This window comes from Dermacentor andersoni, chromosome 2, assembly GCF_023375885.2.
Source record: "Dermacentor andersoni chromosome 2, qqDerAnde1_hic_scaffold, whole genome shotgun sequence".
NCBI classification, from domain to species: domain Eukaryota; kingdom Metazoa; phylum Arthropoda; class Arachnida; order Ixodida; family Ixodidae; genus Dermacentor; species Dermacentor andersoni.
In genome coordinates this window covers 18,208,523-18,221,146 of record NC_092815.1, presented here as the reverse complement: position 1 = coordinate 18,221,146, position 12,624 = coordinate 18,208,523, and the positions used below count along the sequence as shown (strand labels likewise).

Sequence of the window (12,624 nt, the reverse complement as noted above, 5' to 3'; positions counted from 1 at the left end):
CAGAGCAGTAATCATGGTCCGCATGGCTTGTGTCTAATTTCTCCTCTGGTGAAGCGATACCCAATTGCGCGTACTTCGCTTTCTTCTAGTTCATCGCAACAGCAGATAGCTCTTGCCCCATCGGTACCGTGCGGTCCGTCGTGACAGTGGTAATGTTCGAGCAATAGCAGACGCCCCGGACACTGGGGCCAGTTTCGTGTCATCGCCAATGATGGCGCCGCAGTCGTTAATTAAGTCTCATCATCAAAAGCGCTGCTTTCGTTAAAAACGGACGCTGCTGCCAATGCCGAACCTCATCAACATTTGTTGCACAAAATTTAATCAAATACGAAATAAAAATAACCAAAAATTAGCGCTTTATAACTTATCGAATATGAAGCGACTACAAAAAAGCGGCGATCGCGAGCAGAAACATGCCACGTTCTCAGTCGAGCCAGTTATGGCTGTGCTTTTGCCGAGTGCGGCTTCACGCCCCCTTTTTTCATCGTCGTTTGAATCGGAAGTGCGGCAGGTGTCATTTACTCGTGCTCTCAGTGCTTTGTGAGAAAGCAAGCGAAGCAAAAGTTGCGGCCGCACTGCACAAACAAGTGAATATCGAGTACATCTCGGAGTAAGATAAGACCAGATAAGACGTTGCCCGTTTGAGGCTCGAGTTTCACTTCGTGCAGGCTGCAGCGTGCCATTTCTATTCCTTCACTAGCTACGCCGCTGCTGCATTTCAAATACATTTCACTGAGCTCTAGCAAGTAATTTTGATACGCCAATGGCTCTGAGAATGTTTATTTAATGACGGGAATCGTGTCTGTTTTTAATGTGCGAAGAAAAAAAGATTAAATTATGTGGTTTTACGTGCCAAAACCACTTTCTGATTATGACGCACGCCATAGTGGAGGACTCCTGAAATTTCGACCACCTGGAGCTCTTTAACGTGCACCTAAATCGGACGTTTTCGCCTCCATCGAAATGCGGCCGCCGTGGCCGGGATTCGATCCCGCGACCTCCTGCTCAGTAGACCAACACCATAGCCATTGAGCAACCTCGGCGGGTTAATGTGTGAAGATGAGTAAAAAGTGTTCCCTATACGGCGATCGCAAGGTAAGATCGCACAGCAATATACATGCACCAAAGAACTGATGTCAGATAGAGAACGCGCAGATGCTCGGTTAGTTATATATCACGGTCCAGTAATTTGTGGCTGCTACCAAACATTGGTTGCATTTCCGGCGCTTATTGCGTGTCATTAAAGACACGAAACAACGTTTACCTTTCGTATACATATCTCCTACTTGCTCCGAATGTTGCATCAAACAAAACAAACTTATTTATGTGTTTTGCATATTCAGTGCCTTGTGAATAAATATATAAAAATACGATATAATATGACAGCATAATCCCACACTGTTCCTGTAACACAAAGCATGTAAATAAATGTTTCAAAACAAAACTTGCGCGACACTTTTGGTGTTTGCATGAGGCTGTCTACTTAATACAATTCTGTACACTACATTTTGCTTACAAAAAATGTAAGAGTGAAGTATTCCAGATTACTTGCCACGCTATAGGGATCGAAATGAGGTCCTATAGAGCATGAGACGCGTCGTGGGCGAGGCCGACTGGTAGACGATCGTCCAGAATAGAAAACAAGAACAGATTTTCTATTATCCCGAGCGCGAGCCTCGAGGAGCCCAAGCATGGCGCAGGAGCGTGGCCAAGTGGGGTTGCTACATGGTGCTCCCCCCTACCCCTCCCCAAAGAAGAAAAAAAGTCTACTGCCGGAGACACCGGACGGGTAACCCGTTTGCGAGGAATGGATTGTCCTGGCGCCACAGCATATAAGTACAGGCAGAGGCGTCATGTGGCGCTGATGTGAGCGCTGCGCTCGATGTAAACGCTGGCTTGACGCGATCGAGTGCCACAACCCCGTCACGGCCATTAACACGGTTGGTGAGCGTCTTCTTATCTCGGTGGAAAACAAGAAATGGGCCGTCATAACGTGGCGCGAGGAACAGTCCAACGCCTTTCCGGCGGACGAAAACGTGGGTCGACGCGGCGAGATCCTTGCTCACAAAGACGTCTCGAGTGGAAAGCGTCCGTGAAGTCGGTCGCAATCACTGAAGTAGCCTCAGCTGTTCCACATAGCCCTGCGGGTTAAGCGACGCCAAAGATAGTGGGGCGAAAAAATTCACCGACAAATGCAAAATTTGAGCGCAGCTCTACGTGTTTTCATTTCGCGATATATTGGCTGGCGCGGACAGACTGTCTCATGCGGCACGTTACAAACGGAGCGAAGTGTGGCGCGAATGCCTTGCTAATCGGGAGATCGCGAGAGGCAGCGCGTGGGTGACGCGTGGGCGCGATTCACAGCAGCCGCCGCAGACAGACATCCGATCGTGCAGCGCTTTGTTTCCGTGTATAGTATCGATGGCGTCATCGGTGAATAGACGACGCGCGCTACTCTGGCGCCATCTTGTGGTCATCGTCGCCGCAGAGCCCGTCTTGCGCGTCACTACGCTTTTTTTCTCGCGCTATCGCCGTCTCTCATCCCCCGCTGCGCCAGCTGCGCTCCGCGTTCGCTCTTTCATCCTTCGCTGTGCTCGTTCGCTCGGTCACGCCGACGCACGCCGCCGGAACGGGCGCCTAAGAGCTGCGGTCTAAAATTCACCGAGTAGTCGCAGGGTCGTGCTGCAAACCATCTCAGCTGCCATGCACCCGAGGTCTTCCTCAAATTCACAGCGGATGCCGAGCGAGGGGAAGTTCGTCGACCCAGAGGGCACTGCGCGCTACGAGGGCAGCTGTGAGCTGACGGTGCATCAGGTCCACCATACACCATTGGCGGACAGGTGACAGACCGTCGTTGGATGTGACTGACACCAAACAGGTTTGGCAGCTCGCGGAAAAGGTCGCATTCGAATTCACGTCCACGGTCGGTGGTGACGACGCTTGGACAGCCAAAACGGGAAATTCAGCCTCTTAAAAATGCTGACGCCACGGTAGCTGCGGCAATGCCTTGTAGCGGGAGCGCTTCTGGCCAGCGGGTGTGCCCGTGCGCACAAGTGAGGATGCATCCAGCACTACGGGATGTAGGAAGAGGGCCAATGATGTCCACGTGCACGTGGTGCGAACACGCGTCCGGTAGCCGAAAATTTGTATCGGTGGCTTTGTGTGTCGGGTAATCTTCGCGCGCTGGCACAGGAGGCAGTCACGTGCCCGCCGGCGGAGGTCAGAGTTCATGCTCGGCCACACGAAGCGCGCGGTTAGGAGGCGCTGTGTAGCCCGTGTGGCTGTCGGTGTTTACGCGCAAGCTGCGCTAGTTTGTAAATACGCGCCGTATTGCGATAAAATCTTGTTGAATGTCAGCACTTCGTCCTGTACTGTCTTGCCCCGTCTTTCTGTTTGCGCTGTTCTATTCAGCAATCTGTCAATAATATTGTGTTAAATGTCATGAAAAATGTATCTCAGTTGTTTCCACGGCCCCGGTTCTTTTAAAAACATGCAGGAGACTGATAATCCTCAAACAGCAGCGAGACTATATATATATATATATATATATATATATATATATATATAGAGAGAGAGAGAGAGAGAGAGAGACCGCGTGGCATTTCTCTCCAACACGCTTGATGAGTCCGAGCATCCAACACCGTGCACAATACAACCTCCGGTCATACATGCGGTCTGCCCAATTATTTGAACATCTAAACGGAAATACGAGATTTAGCCAACTATAATAGTGACGTCTACTCTTTTTCACATAGTACTAATAACGAACAGTAACGTCACAGGTTCGAAAAATTAAGAGCGGAGTTGGATTAGAGAATAAATTATCGTCGTTGTTGTACCTACCTCCTGTGAATATATCCTTTATGCACTTTCCTCTTTCCCTCTCTCGTTGTTTTTCGGCTCCGAGTGAATTCCGGCAAGTATTAAATATAGGGCGTCGCTATAGCGCGCCACGTGTTCGAACGTCTGGACTGCAGCGCCCTGTGCGCCTGTGTTCGACGAACGACGCCCGCGTGTTGGCCGCAACCCAAGCAGACAGAAGGGTTTCATTCGGCTCTTGGCACTACCCCATCCCTTATCAATTGCGGCTGCGGTGGCTTTCTAATCTTCGCGGTGAAGATGCTGGCGTGGCTGTCTGGCTCACACTGGATGCTACCAGCGCACGCAGGCACGGTATGCGAGTCTCAATTTTTAAGAACGCGTTCCAGCGCGCTACGTTTTAGGCGTGCAAACGCGTAGTGGCTGAGAAGCACTTGAGGATTGAGGTAATTTTCTAAATCACTGCTCATTTTCCTTAGTTCCTTCCTCCCCGCGCTCCCTTCAAGAACAAGAGAGAAAAGAAATAAACTATTGAATGAAAGAAAGCAAGTAACATCAGTAGTTATGGGTAGCACCAACTCGCCCGAAAACAAGCTTTGGTAAACATCGGTTAAATCTCATTCGGATTTGCGTGCATAAGCGAGATTAGCGATAACCGCTATGGGGGGATCTCCATAACTTACTTAACTTCTTCAAAATAAGCTACGTCTGAAAAAATAAATAAATAAACATACTTTAAGTAATCAGGCAATTAAGCACCCTACATGAGGTATTCTGAGCAACGCGAGGCGACTGCGAACACGTCCGTGAATGTATTAGTTTGGCATGAGGCACGTCGGACACCTATAATATGTGGGTCGGAAGCCAGTAGAACACGTACACATACTCGACGAAGGCTTTTCGCGTCTGTTTCGGCAAAGCGTGTACAATAAATAGTTGCCATATCTGTAGAGCCGACACTTCGACATCAAACACCCGACGAATGAGGATTGCATTTCTATTGTCTCGCAGTCGTGCCAAATGGCCCATATAGACATTTGAACTTTCGGAATCTCCCTTCAAGATACAGCCAAACGGTTCCTTTAAAAGCTTATGGCGGAAAATTTCAATTATGCACTTGCAAATTGATCAGCAGCAAACTTAATCCCTCAAAGATTGCATGAATGGACACGTAAAAATAGTCTTAAAATAAACACAAACAAAACAAAAGCAATAATTTTCCAAAGCAAAAATAAAAGCGTAATAATTAATACGCCTAAAATGCTAAATTTAACGCCTGTCGATATAGTTCCGTACTTTAAAACTTTAGGTGTTATCTTTCAAGAAAACTTATCTTGGGATATGCATGTAAATTACTTGGCCACAAAATTATCTCAAACAATCGGGCTTGTTTACCGTAACCATCATATACTGCCAACAAAAATAATGATACTAATTTTCAACACACTGTTTCTTTCTAGTCTAAACTACTGTCACTTAGTTTGGGCTACTACCACACAGGGAAATTTGGAAAAACTTTATGTACTGCAAAAAAAATCCTTACTAGTCGTAGAAAATGTTCCAAAATATGTTCATACACGTGAATTTTTTATAAAATACAATATAATGCCAATTGCCAGTATGTACGATTATCGACTCTGTAGAGCATACAAACAAGAAATAAAGAATGGAGCCAGCTTTCTAAGAACACTAGCGGATTTAAAAATCAACATTACAACATATACGACAAGGTCCAGAGACTTTTGGAAAGTAGAAACCGTTAGAACGACATACGGACAACAACCTATTCGTAACAACCTGCCGAGGTTACTGAATAAACTACACAACGAAACCAACGGATTGGAAAATACCTCTTTTAAAGCTCTGTATAATCATTTTTGCCTGTACTAGATTGTTTCCCTGGCTTTCGCAAATGTTTCCTTATCGAAACAAACTAGTCGAATTGTATAGCTTATATTTCTTGGTTTTTCGTTTGTTTAGTTTGTATGAGAAATGTTATTGTTACAGCGTGTGTTTTGATTATATATTTCTCACCCTCGTGTTTTTTGAACAGTTGCGATACCGTTGTGCGTATCATTCATTGCTTTTTCATCCTTATTGGTTGGAGATATTTTTGACTATGCCCTGTTAGAGCACATCTTCTTTTCTTCATTTGCTTCGCATGGTTCGCGATGCTCAATTTTGTGTAAATGGCATTTGTAAACAATGATGTACTGCCTTTGTGTTTGCTAACGCCGCGCAAACGCCAATGCAGGGGCCTGCGGCTTCGTCAAGCTGTCCATGTGGCAGCTTTTTCTGCATGCCCCTCGCGTCATGTATTGATGCAAATAAACATCATTGTCATTGTCAAATGGTCTGACACCTAAATTCCATTTCCGACGAGTACGCCAATTCAGGCCGTCAAAAGCAGATCGATTTTCAAACTTTAACCAAGCGATGTGGTATACAATGAAAGCTGTGAAAGGCAGTGACAGTGTTGCTGTTCCCGAAGCGGCTCTCTTACATCCCTGAGAGGTTGTAGTCACGTGTACGTCCGCGAAATCTATCAACTCGCACAACGAGGTTTCACACACTTGCTTGGTGCACATGCGCTCTAACTGTGGCAATAATGAATTAAATCCACGGAAAAATCGGTTCTAACCGACAAACGTCAGTACTCCAACACAATTCGGAGTGGGAAAAATTATAGAGGCGAAGGGTTATTCACGAGAATATTATAATCTTAAGACACGTGGGTGTAGTAAATATTCCGCTAGAATTGATAGATGACGATGTGGTGACTTGGCATATAGGCGAACACAGATAGCGGTTCGTCCCGTCGGTCAGCGCTGCCATCGACAACAGCCGTCCAGCTACGAGCATGAAACCAACAAGGTCCTCAGAAGGGGGGGGGGGGGGGGGATTATGGAGCTTTAGCCACCACCCCGCTGAAATTTTTTCGTACTGTTATGCACCGCCGACCAAAACAACTCCCGGCGCCGGAAATCATTCTGGATTTTGTCTAGAATGTCTTTTTCACACTCGAAAAGACATTTCAGCGCAAACATTGAAAACTCAGGCTGGATTTCGCGGCAACGCCCATGCACCTGGAGTCACATAACGCTGAGTCCCATCCGAGCACAAAGTTTCAAGGGCGTTTGGATGGCGAGCGGGCTCGTCGTGGCATCTCGCGGAGGCCGCCGAACCTACGGAGCGCCTGAATGCCGAAACTTGATAGGTATAAAGCTCTCATGAACTTTTCATGCGGAAGGTGCATTGACATTACCAAAGTTGTGCTTTAGATTTTCAATACCGAAACTTTATGGGTTTAATGTTGTCATAAACATTTGGACACCAAAGGTGCATTAACTTTTCTAAAGTCGCGCATCGGACCATACGACGCGACATGCCAAATCAACACACTATCAGACAAGTAGACAAAGCACGTAGCTAGGTCCGATGAGACGAAGCGGTGAGCCGACGATGGTGGCTCAGTCTTGCGTGCCAAAGGAGAAAAGCGGGGAGCAAGCGCGCCGCCTTCCGTCGCACGCGATACATCGGATGGAGTGGATGAAATGGAGGCAGGATCTTGGATTCTGTGAATCTGTGATTGCGCTACATGTTTATTTGCCTTGTTTGACGCATTATATGCAGTGACTTTTTCTTAGATACTTAGATTTATTGGATACTTATACGTACATTTAAATATGTTGTTGCGAGGTTTTGTGTATACGTGCAGTGAACTTTCTTTCCAGTGCACTTTTTTGCCCTTTATCAAGCATTTGTATATTCCATTGTATCTTCGCATTTCTAATGAACGAGGGCGAGTTAAATGAAAGTGAGCCTACCCACCCCGCGCAATAATGGTTCGGTTCATTATCTGCGAGGCATGCGCGTAGTACACAGACATCTTTCATTTACAAAAGTGACACGCAGATGTGAGGGTAAATGTTCTTTAATGCTCTCATTTTTGGATTGAACATGGTTGCGTGACGTAATGGACACTTCAGAAGTTGAGCAGCGGGGTGCCGTGAATGTTTTGACAGCTGAAGGTGTTTCCCAAAAGGAAATTATTCGCCGTATGGCTGCCGTGTACGTTGAACATTGCATTTCATTGGCCACTGTGAAGCATTGGAGCAAACGGTTGAAAAAGGACGTGAATGTTGCAAAGACGATCCAAGACCGGGCCAAAGCCATCGCGCAATCACCCCCAACACAAGTGCAAAAGTTGATGAGCTGATGAGACAAGAACGGAGGATAAACATCGATGAACTGGCAGAGCGTGTGAACATCAGTCGCGGTTCGGTTCACACCATAATTCATGAACATCTCGGTCATCGGCTCTTGTGTGTGCAATGGATGCCCAAGATTTTGAACCACCGCCAGGAGGAGGTTCTGCGCTGCCTTGACTCATCTGATCCGGTATCACAATGAGGGTGACGACTTCTTGTCTGCAATTGTGATCGCGGACGAACCATGGTGCCACTACTACGTGCCTGAAACACGACGGCAAAGCTTACTTTGGAAACATTCGAACTCCCCGCCCCCAAAGAAAGCAAAGGCCGTCATTTCCGCCGGAAAGGTGTTGTTTACTTTTTTTTTTCGATCGTCAGGGGCCATTACTGACAGAATTTTCTAAAGCCGGAGAGACTGTCAATCGTTTCCGATACTGTGAAACGCCGGATCGGCTGCGTGTCGCAATCAAGAACAAACGACGTGGAAAATTGACGAATGGGGTCATCTTGTTCCACGACCTGGCTATGGTGTTGGGCTGCTGAGCACGAGGTCGCGGAATCGAATCCCGGCCACGGCGGCCGCATTTCGATGGGGGCGAAATGCGAAAACACCTGTGTACTTAGATTTAGGTGCACGTTAAAGAACCCCAGGTGGTCGAAATTTCCGGAGTCCTTCACTACGGCATGCCTCATAATCAGAGTGGTTTTGACACGTAAAACCCCATAATTTAATTTTTAATTTTTCCACAATGCCCGTCCCCACGTCATTGATGTGGTTAATACAAAACTGGCAAAGTTCAAGTGGGAAACGCTGCAACATCCGACATACAGCTAAGACCTGTCGCCTTGCGACTTCCACATTTTGGGACAAATGAAAAAACAGCTAAAGGGAAACAGATTCGTGTCGGACGATGACGTGAAAGAGTCAGTTACAGACTTAAAGCAGCAACCCAAGCAGTTTTATGAGATGGGGATCATGCGACTCGTTAGTCAGTGGGACAAATGTCTAAATGCTCATGGAGGCTACCTTTAAGTAGAGTGCCTCGTTTGTCATATATGCGCATTTGCTCACTTTCATTTGACTCGCCCTCGTATATGTTTATATGTGCTCTCTGTTGCGACTATAATTTCGGCGCAACTATTCACAGTACACGACCGGTGACAGCTGTTCCTGTGCAATACATTGGAACAAAGGACAGCGTCGCTGAGATTTTTCCCTGGTCGTTGCATATGTACAAAAATGTAAAGAAGGTTCTTGAATGACAGTTTCATTAAAATATTTGTCCTCAACTTCATTTCACGACCTTTACATTTTTCATATCAGCGGCATGCACTGCTTTGCTGGTTTTGAACTGATATAGTTGTAAAGTTCGTTTGATATATTCGTCACTTATTAAATATACAAAAAACACGGAAGCATTGATATCAGTTATTTCGGGCACAATTTTCGGGACATACGAGTATATTCTTTTATGAAAATATACATATCTTATTTGTCTTGACAGTGTGTAGCGTTCAAAAATTCGTTTACAGCATCTTAGACAATTGGAATGCAGTTATTATTCATGTATTTAGTCCCTCGATAAATTCTACGAGGAGCCCGAGCTGCAACGTGAACCCCTTCCGAACGAAATTTCTGGCAACGCCACTGGTCCTTAGCAGTAGAGTAAGTCATCGTGCTGGAGCCCTCAGTACACATTCGTTAATGCATACATATTCTTGAAGCAAAATCTTGTTCTGTACTACGATGACCTGCCAAGAATCCTAACGAATAGCCCAAGGAAATTCCGGCAGGTGGTAAATGTTCAAAAAGGGCGCAGTGTCGCCCTCAACAACGAAAAAGGTGAGACACTTGACAATAACTAATGTGCTGCTGACCTCTTGCTTCGGGGTTTTCATCAAAGAAGAGCACCCCTTCTTCGTTCAATTACCAGTGCACAAGAAAGAAGTCTTATACCAGCCGTAACCTCTGTTGCGGATGACATTTCATTATTAACAAAAAATATTAAGCTCACATCTTGAGCTGGCCTAGATAACTAACTCCAACAACTGTTTAAATATGCTAAAAATATAAACCTGGCATTACCTATGTTTCAGCAATCAGTTTCCGCTGGCAACATACAGCATGACTGAACCGCGGGAAAGGTTGCACCCATCCAGAAATCAGATGAACAGCATCCTTCACTTCATTATTGTCCCATCTCACTAACAAACGCGGCCTGTAAAATCGCGGAACACGTCATCTATAGAGAAATCATGAAGTTTCGTGACTCAAGCAAGTACTTTCTCGTCATTTGTCCAAGCGCGGTTTTCGCAAAAGCTTCTCCTGCGATACTCAGCTGGCAATATTCCTTCGCGACCTTGGCACAAATATAAGGAGTTCGCATGGTGCTCCTTTGCGACTGACGTCACGGCGGGAACGACGCTGGCTGTGCTGCGCTCGCTTCGGTTCGAGTGGAGTAGGCGTGCGAGGCGCGCTTCCTGGAGCATGTGCCGGGCTCGTTGACGCAGTCGCGCTCGAACTGCACTTCGATTTTCTAAAGCGCGTGACTCGCGAAATTTGCAGCTTGGATGTCGCAAGTTAAAGAAGGGGCTCACTGATCTCAGCAATAGAGGCGCGTCATGGCTGCCGATTAATTTTCTTGCGAAAAGGAACATCTGCAAACTCAGCGTGTAAGAATTTGGTATGATGTTTTACTCAAAACATTGCTTTTATTACTTAGCCATTGCTAAGCTACCTTACGATTAAGTATCACAGGACAGGCACCCTGTTATCCTTGCTTCTAAGCACTCATTGTTTGTGGTGCTGCTGTACGCCGGATCGCCGTCAGGTTGCCCAATTTTGTCACCCTATAACCTCGCATTACACCCAAGCCAGGTGGCAAAACCAAGCCGCTGTGTTGCTTAGCCAGCGTTTGCTTTGTATTCCGAGACTGTGCCGGGGGAGTTGTAAGCGCTAGAAAAGGTGCCTCTCGAAGGTGGGCGAACAACCACCGAGTACGCGCGTCCTCGCTCTGACAAACAGTACCACTGTACACCACCAGCAGCACGGACGGATTGCCAGCATGTCAGACGCCAAGTGGCTCCTTCCCCGTTCACTCGAAAAGAGAAACAGACTGCCAGCAAAAGAAAAAGAAAGAAAGCGCGCATTCAGTCACCAAGGCGCGATCGATTGCACCGGTGGCGAGCCCGCCGTGCCCGCACTGCGCACCCCGACTACTCTGGCGTTCGGGACAAGAACGACGCCCGTCGGGGCAGGTGCTGGCACAGCTCGCCGCTTCCGTGACCACGCGACAGGGCAGCCCGCACGATGCGCCGCTCACGTGGCTCTCTCTGCAGCGTTGGCGGAAAGGCCGAACGTGGTGCGCAAATGGCGCCTTCCTCCCGATCGAGACGGCGCTCCCCTCGCCGTAACTTGTGACGTCACGTGCGACCAAGGACTAGCGCAGCGAGAGCTGTGCGTTGGCGAACGCAATCAACGCTGCACAGCGTGCGATCCCGCGGTGTCGTTTGCGACGCGTAACCCGCGATCTCGTACCACCTCAGTACTGTGCCATCTGTCGCGGTTTCAAGGCGCAATCCAAGGTTGTCGGAGCCATTAAAAACGTTTCTCCTTCCTTTGTATTCAGTGCCTCTCAAGTTGCACAGTCGGTTTTGAGCATGCAGGAGACTGATAACGCCCCGACGTGCACAAACAGCGAGCGTTGCGTTAGCTCATCGGTCATCGAATTAGTCACTTGGGTTTAACAAAAAAATTACAACGGAAGTTCTTGCGCCGAAAGCGCTTTGGTGTTCTGTGCTTCAGCAAAAGTGCAGTCGGCTGGGAATATTTCGGTATGCGCTATGCGTTCTGAGCAAAATTTGTAGCGACACGCTCTTGTTTTTTTTTGTTTTTTTTAATTCCAGTACTTGGCACCATGGTAGTCGGGGATATATGTTTACATGGGAAAGGGGATGTTCTTGGTTCATCATCATGATAGTACCACGATTAAGCGCACACATCTACTACTGTTAAATAAAATGTTTATTACCAAACGTGCAATATTTGTTTAAGAAGCGCGGCAGTGGGGCGACATAGAAAGTGAGCGAAGGGACACTCAATTGCTGTCACAATGCATTCACCTATATATATAAAAGTCGAGCAGCTAATCTTACTTTGATAGAAGTAAAGTCACGACGTCAGAAATGGTGATCCTCGCACGACTGTAAGGCATTTGTTGTTAAAAGGGAAGCCGTAGCCAGGAACCGCGTTAATCTGCTCGGAAACCTCCCCGCTGATTCGGTGGCAATGTGCGAGAGCATAACGACCACCTATGGGACCACTGCGATGGTGTCTTGTAATACACTTCAATGTTACTCCTGTGAAAATGAGTAGCCGACACCATCATGTTGGTGCCAACGTCTTATTTATTCGTGGCAATTAAAAAAAAAAAAGAAATGGGCGCCGGCATCGCCTTTCGGTTGTTTTGACGCTGATAGACCTAATAAACGACGCCACCGTTGTCACAAAACTGATTTCACTTCAATCTACCAGATGGCGCCACAGAATTTTGCCTTGGCGACGCGGAACGTAAAAGAACCTTCTCGAGAA

The 12,624-nt window shown here is 47.0% G+C and overlaps 1 protein-coding gene across 1 annotated transcript in view; it reads right to left on the bottom strand.

Moving 5' to 3' along the window:
- Positions 1 to 12,624, bottom strand: part of mbl (splicing regulator muscleblind) — a 150,143-nt gene that overhangs the window by 99,574 nt on the left and 37,945 nt on the right. The gene's annotated exons all lie outside the window — the stretch shown is intronic.